Here is an 8111-nt window from a genome sequence, read left to right as displayed (position 1 = left end):
GAATTATTGAGTCCCGTTATTTTTGTCAAATCAGTCTATAGATTTCAAGGCATGTAGGAAAAGTTTTTTCCCTCTTTTTATTTCTTATCATTGTTTTCTTCATTATTTCACTTCTTCTCTAAATGTGGCTTGATATTTATTCTGTACTTTAACAACAGGCATAATATTTTATTATTGAATTTGTCACAGCATCTTTTAATATCCAAACTGCCTGTGTCTGTGGGGAGTTATAGGTAATCACTTTTTAACCATTATTTGTTTTTAACCTGACAAATTAATAATTTATTTATATAAATTACTAAGGTTGTCAATTATTTCCTAGGTTATTACAAATATATGATCATGAATACTATTTCATGACTAAACGTGATGAAAATAACTATATAAATAAAATATACCAAATTAATGCTACATGCTAATTATTGTGCTAACCACTAAAAGAACTAGAAGATTTAACTTAAAAATGGAAAATTGTCCCAAATGTTGCTTTTTTTTCTGACTTGGGTGCCCCAATATAATGAGATAAATGAGGGAAAAAGTTGACTTCTGCCCCAAAATTAGGGAAATATATCAAACATACAAAAAATATGAAGAATATAATAAATGCATACATAATTTAAGAAGTAACACAGAGACAATGTGGTCCAGCCCTGTGTAATTCACATATTGTGCCATATTCCTGAATCTCTCCATGCTCCTTCACATTTGGAGGTCACCACTATCTTAAATTAGATGTTTATCATTCCCATGCATAGCTTCATACTATCTTTACAAATGTACATACAATATACAAGTGGTATGTTAGATTAATGACCTAGTTTAAACTTTCTACAAGTGACATTATACTCTGAATTTGTTTACAAAGTTTAAAATGGTTTATCTTCCTTACAGATGGCTTTTAAATATTGATTCAAAAGCTCAAATGTCTTTAATCATGTAGTTCTGTTTACCATCAATATGCAGCTTTAATGATGACTGTATTAGTGCGAGTCAGATTGGGAAAAGAGAGACAAAGATTGTACTTACATTAATATATTATATTACACCAAAACAAAGGAATATAATAGAGCCGCTAAAACAGGTAGATATATATACTGATGTAGATTTTTCAGGTATAGTGTTAAATGAGAAAGACAAGAACACTGAACATTATGTGTAGTATGCAAATGTATGTATAAAAGTATTACTTTATACTTAGAAAATATATGTATATATTCCCAACAATATATAGGATGCATTGTCTACTTTAAATTTTATACAAATTGTATCATTCTTTATGTACATTTTGCAATATTTTTATTTGGACAAAAGATTTTTGTGGCATTCATCAATGTAAATATTGGAATCTCACTGCAATTGTTGTCATTGTAGTAAGTATCATTTGCACAAATATAGCAGAATTTATTTTCCTTTTACTAGTGGATTTTATTCTGGTTTAGACCTTTTTGTTTAATTGCTGCAAAAAGCATTCTTTAAAGGACTTTTTTTTTTTTTTTTTTTGAGACGGAGTCTCGCCCTGTCGCCCAGGCTGGAGTTCAGTGGCCGGATCTCAGCTCACTGTATGCTCCACCTCGCGGGTTCACACCATCCTCCTGCCTCTGCCTCCCGAGTAGCTGGGACTACAGGCACCCACCACAATGCCTGGCTAATTTTTTGTATTTTCAGTAGAGACGGGGTTTCACCATGTTAGCCAGGATGGTCTCGATCTCCTGACCTCGTGATCCACCCGTCTCGGCCTCCCAAAGTGCTGGGATTACAGGCTTGAGCCACCGCGCCCGGCCTTCTTTAAAGGACTTTTATGTGTTTTTGTCAGTTTTTCAGCAAGAAATTTCTGACCATGTGCATCATAAGCTTTGCTGGATATATTCAAAATCCTTTCTGTTGTAGTTGCACGACGGTTTATGTATAAGAGCTAAATGAGATTACATGATTAAATTTATCTTATTGAACATGTATTTTTACTTCTTTCATTAATTAATGTTTCATATTTTAATTGCATTTAGGAGCTTCAACTCTTAATTACTAGGTTTCAATAATTGGTAGAATAAGAAACACAATTAGCTACATTTTCTAATGTTACCAAGCATAAAAATGTTAAGCCCAAGAGAAGGAGTGAATGTGTAATGGTAGGTAGATCTTTATCAACTATTTCAAAAAGTTAATAGATATTCCATTAAATTTGAAAACGATCTGAAATATAAATGTGTTATATAAAAATTGAATTAAACATCAGTAATAAACTTTCAGAGTTACAAATTTTTTTTTCGTAGTAGTAATGCTAGCATTGGGCAAGGGGAAGTTACTTTTAATAAGAACACACAGTTACACAAGATACGTGTGAATGTGCATATACACACACTTGCTTAAATATACATAAAATACCTGTGTGAGAATATGTAAGCAATAGACAACTGCAACCAAAACTGGATGTGGAAAGAGGAGAGCAGGGACAGTATGTACGAAGAAGGCTTCTCTTTCATTGGATGTCATTTTTCCCTTTTGTTTTCTTCTCTTGTGATTATGTCATCTATTAAGAAATAATTAAAACATAATTTTTAAAAATTGAGTCTACCAAGCTGTAATCAACTATGTTTGAACTATATCTGGAGGATAGTAGTTGTTAAAATAGATTTAACAAAATATTTAATGCAGAGATAAAAAAAGAAAGTATGTGTAATATCTATATTTAATGAGTTATTAATTTTTGGATATTTATAATATAGAGAGCTCATAACCTGATCTGTCATTAAGAATATCCATACTGGTAATAGGTTTACAAAAGACCTCTAATATTTTCTAAAGAATGCATTTTATATTTTTTGCATTGGCAATGATGTATTAAAAAAATCACTTATTAACTTTGAATTCTATTTACAGATAGTAGAGTTTGAAGTTATTCATCTTACAATAGGACCTTAATTTATTTTTATAACATGGTGACATTGGCAATTGAGAAACTGCTACTACTTTTGTATATTTTATGTTTCATATTTATATTAGAAAAATCTAATTGTAGAATTTGATCTCCCTTCTTTCCTAACTTCTAACACCCCGTGATTTTCAATTTTTTCTCAAATTTGCATACATTGACATTTTCAACATTTAAAAAATTGGATAGTATTATTTTGCTAGGCTGAAATGTGAAAGCATCTAGCAATTATGTCTCATTGACATATTTAATTCAATAAATGTACTTCTCAAATAAGAACAGCATTTATCATTTTCAAAAGTGTCTCCTGGCTTACTTTGTTGTGATGAATCTTTAATTTTCATATCTATATCTAATACGCTATATCATTTACAAAGTTGTGAATTTTTCTGATATTGTGTGTATTAGTCCATTTTCATGCTTCTGATTAAGACATACCTGAAGCTGGGAAATTTACAAAAGAAAGAGGTTTATTGGACTTACAGTCCCATGTGGCTGGGTAGACTTCACAATCATGGCAGAAGGTGAAAGGCAGTTCTCATTTGACAGACAAGAGAAGAGAGCTTGTGAAGGGAAACTCCCCTTTTTAAAACCATCAGATCTCAGAAGACTCATTTGCTATCATGAGAACAGTGCAAAAGAGACACACCTCCATAATTTAATCACTTCTCACTGGATTCCTCCCACAATATGTGGGAATTGTGGGAGCTACAATTCAAGATAAGACTTGGATGGGGACAAAGTCAAATCATGTCATTCCACTCCTGGCTCCTCCCAAATCTCATGTCTTCATATTTCAAATCCAATCATGCCTTCCCAACAGTCCATTTCAGCATTAACTCAAAAGTCCACAGTCCAACATCTCATCTGAGACAAGGCAAATCCCTTCCACCTGTGAGTCTGTAAAATCAAAAGCAAGTTAGTTACTTCCTAGATATAAAGCGGTTACAGGCATTGGGTAAATACAGAAATTCCAAATGGGAGAAATTGGCCAAAACAAAGGGCTTACAGGCCCCATGTAAGTGTAAAATCCAGCAGGGCAGTCAAATTTTAAGCCCCAGAATGATCTCCTTTTACTCCATGTCTCATCTCTGGGTCACACTGATACAAGAGGTGGATTTCCATGGTCTTGGGCAGCTCTGCCCTTGTGGGTCTGCAGGTTATAGCCTCTCTCCTGGCTGCTTTCATGGGCTGATGTTGAGTGTCTGCAGCTTTTCCAGGCATACAGTGCAAGCTGTTGGTGGATCTACGATTCTGGTGTCTGGAGGATAGTGTCCCTCTTCTCAAGGCTCCACAAGGTGGTGCCCCAGAAACAATTCTGTTTGAGGGCTCTGACCCCAGATTTTCCTTCCATAATCCCCTAACAGAGGTTCACCATGAGAGCCCTGCCCCTGCAGCAAGCTTCTGCCTAGGCATCCAGGCTTTTTTCATATATCTTCTGAAATCTAGGCGGAGGTTCCCAAACCCCAGTTCTTCACTTTTATGCCCTTTCAGGCTCAACACCATGTGGAAACTGCCAAGGTTTGGGGTTTGCACCCTCTGAGGCCATGGCCCAAGCGGTATGTTGGCCCCTTTCAGTCATACCTGGAGCAGCTCAGAGGCAGGACACCAAGTCCCCAGGCTGCACACAGCTCAGGGACCCTAGGCCCAGCCCACAAAACTACATTTTCCTCCTAAGCCTCTGGGCCTGTCATGGGAGGGGCTGCTGTGAAGACCTCTGACATGCCCTGGAGACATTTTCCCCATTTTCTTGAAAATTAACCTTCAGCTCCTCATCACTTATGCAAATTTCTGCAGCTGGCTTGAAATTCACCTCAGAAAATAGGGTTTTCTTTTATATCACATTGTTAGGCTGCAATTTTTTCAAACTTTTATGCTCTGTTTTCCTCCTAAAACTGAGTGCCTTTAACAGCACACAAATAGACTCTTGAATGTTTTGCTGCTTAGAAATTTCTTACACCAGATACCCTAAATCATCTCTCTCAAGTTCAAAGTTTTACAATTCTCTATGATAGGGGCAAAATGCCACCAGTCTCTTTGTAAAACATAACAAGAGTCACCTTTGCTTCAGTTCCCAATAAGTTCCTCATCTCCATCTGAGACAACCCCAGCCTGGACCTTATTGTTCATATCACTGTCAGTATTTTGGCCACCCATTCAACAAGTCTCTAGGAAGTTCCAAATTTTTCTACATTTTTCTATCTTTTTCTGAGCCCTCCCAACTGTTCCAACCTCTGCCGGTTACCCAGTTTCAAAGTTGCATCCACATTTTGGGGTATCTTTTCAGCAATGCCCCACTCTAATGGTACCAATTGACTGTATTAGTCCATTTTCATGCTGCTGATAAAGACATACCCCAAACTGGGCAATTTACAAAAGAAAGATATTTTTTGGACTTACAGTTGCACATGATTCAGGAGGCCTCACAATCATGGAAGATGAAAGGCACATCTCACATGGCGGCAGACTAGAGAAGACAGCTTGTGAAGGGGAACTCCCCTTTTTAAAAGCAACAGATCTCATGAGACTCACTCACTATCATGAGAACAGTGCAGAAGAGACCTGCCCCCATAATTCAATCACCTCTTACTGGGTTTCTCCTACAACAAGTAGGAACTGTGGGAGTTACAATTAAGTTGAGATTTGGGTTGAGACACAGCCAAACCATATCACTGTAGAAACCAATTTTATGGTTTCTGCACAATAGATATATAAACTAAATTACCAAATTTTCTGTTGAATTTCTTTAAAAAGACGCCATGATGACATTTTAAAAATGTTGTTTAGTACTAAATCAGTTATGTTTGTGAGATATTTGATATGTGCCTCATTAATTATTGATTACTGCTTTAAAGACTATCCACATAGTAGCTTAAAACAAAATTTATTTATTATCTCATAGTTTCTGTACATTAGAAGTCCAAGTACAATTTGGTGTCTCAGTGGACTGAGATCAAGTTGTCTGCTCAAATGTACTCTTAACTGAAAGCTTGAATAGGGAAGATTTGGTTTCTATACTCTTTTAGGTTTCTGAAGAAACTCATTTCTGTGAGGTTGTTTGAATAAAGTTTCCATTTTCTTGCTATCTGTCAGCTGAAGATCACTCTCAGCTGCTAGTAACCACGCTCAAGATTTTAGCATGTGGCTTCCTCCTCCTAGAATATGGTAACTTTTTTGTTCAAGGCCCTTGTGAAGAGTATCTGCTGTTCTTCAAATATCTTTTAGAAGCTCAACTGATTAGGTTAGTCCCAACCAGGTTCATGACCCATTTGATTTACTCAAATAAACTAATTAGAAATCTTAATTGCATCTTCAAAATTTATCTTGCTATATAAAATAAAGCACCTATGGCAATCCCATCCAGTAATTTTGATAGGCCCCTTCTACTCTGAAGGATCTGGGATTATGGAAAGAAATGTGCAACCCCAGGGAAGAAACCTTGTGACCATTTTAGAATTCTGCCTACTACAGTGCCATATGATGTTTTAATACCTGAAATGTGAATCACCTTGTTTTTTTGTTTTTTCAAATATTGAATAGGCTTAGCACAGACATATAAGTCAGATACTACAAAAAATATAGAGAAACTTTAATTTCAGCCCTGAAAATGTCATGATTATTTTATTCTAAAAAGGGCTTCGTGGATCACTGAATTGGTTTATTCTCACATTGCTATAAATATACTACCCAAGACTAGATAATTTGTTAGGTTGGTGCAGCAGTAATTATGGTTTTTGCAATTACTTTTTCACCAACCTAATATATAGGAAAGAGATGTTATTGACTCACAGTTCTGCATGGCTGGGGAAGCCTCAGGACACTTATAATTTTGATGGAAGGTAAAGAGGAAGCAAGGACCTTTGTCACATGGCAGCAGGAGAGAGAAGAGAGCAAGAGCAGAGAAAAATCGCCTTGTAAAACTATCAGATCTTGCGAGAACTCACTCACTATCACAAGAACAGCATGGGGGAAAATGCCATCAAGATCTAATCACCTCCCATCTTGTGCATCCCTCTGCACATAAGGATTATGGGAATTACAATTCAAGATGAGATGTAGGTGGGAACACAGAACCAAAGCATGTCAATCACTGAAATGAGAATAATTGCATGCCAGGAATAATTTTCTCACAACCTTCTACCTCAGTCCAGTGCTCAACATAAGCTGTTGGAGCTTGGTTACCTATGCTAAAAGGGTTTTCTGCTTAAACAAGAACAGGGAAGCTTTTTTTTTTTTTTTTTTTTTTTTGATGTTGCTCTTTACCTAAGCTTAATACCTGATAATATGTTTACTTCCTTTTTCTCAAATTCTTTTACCTTTTAGATTAATTTCTCATTGTTGCTAAAAATGTCCATGTACTTTATATTTTGACAATAATTTAATGTATTTTAATAATTAGCTCTTCCTAGACATTTTATCTTCTCATTTAACTACATAGGCAATATAAGTAAGCCCTGGGCATGGTTGGCTTATCTACTTTGGATGCCGGATTTCTATTCAATCCTTTATAAACGTTTTTGGAAACGGATATTATCTAACATGGGTTTATAACCTCTTGCACTCCCCCACTTTCCTGGGGCAGGGTTGAAGAGGGTTTTTAGAGAATTTATTATGTAAGATAAGAAGAACATGAAATATAAAGTCCAACATGTTTTCTGCAATCTCACCCTTTCCCTTTCTCCTTAAGAGTTTAGACTGAATCTTGTTCTTTTAATTATAATTTAGTTCTTTAAAAACAGAATTGGGTCAGGCGAGGTGGTTCGTGATTATAATCCCAGCACTTTGGTAGGCCAAGGTGGGTGGATCACCTAAGGTCAGGAGTTCAAGACCAGCCTGACCAACATGGTGAAACCCCATGTCTACTAAAAACAATTAGCCAGGAGTGGTGCCACATGCCTGTAATCCCAACTACCTGGTAGACTGAGGCAGGAGAATCCACTTGAACCTGGAAGGTGGAGGCTGTAATGAGCTGAGATCACACCACTGCACTCCTGCCTGTGCAATACATCAAGGCTCTGTCTCAAAAAACAAAAAACAAACAAACAAAAACTCAGAAATGTTCCACATGTATTCACTTTTTCATCTCAGCTTATTCTCTAGATTTACTAGAGAGAACGAAGAGATCAGGCCTTATATGCTACGTCAGAAGCAAATGAAGAAAAATATAAATATAGAAGTCTTT

The sequence above is a fragment of the Mandrillus leucophaeus genome, unplaced genomic scaffold, assembly GCF_000951045.1.
Source record: "Mandrillus leucophaeus isolate KB7577 unplaced genomic scaffold, Mleu.le_1.0 Scaffold459, whole genome shotgun sequence".
In the NCBI taxonomy this organism is placed as follows: Eukaryota; Metazoa; Chordata; class Mammalia; order Primates; family Cercopithecidae; genus Mandrillus; species Mandrillus leucophaeus.
Note: the sequence above shows the minus strand (reverse complement) of the source record.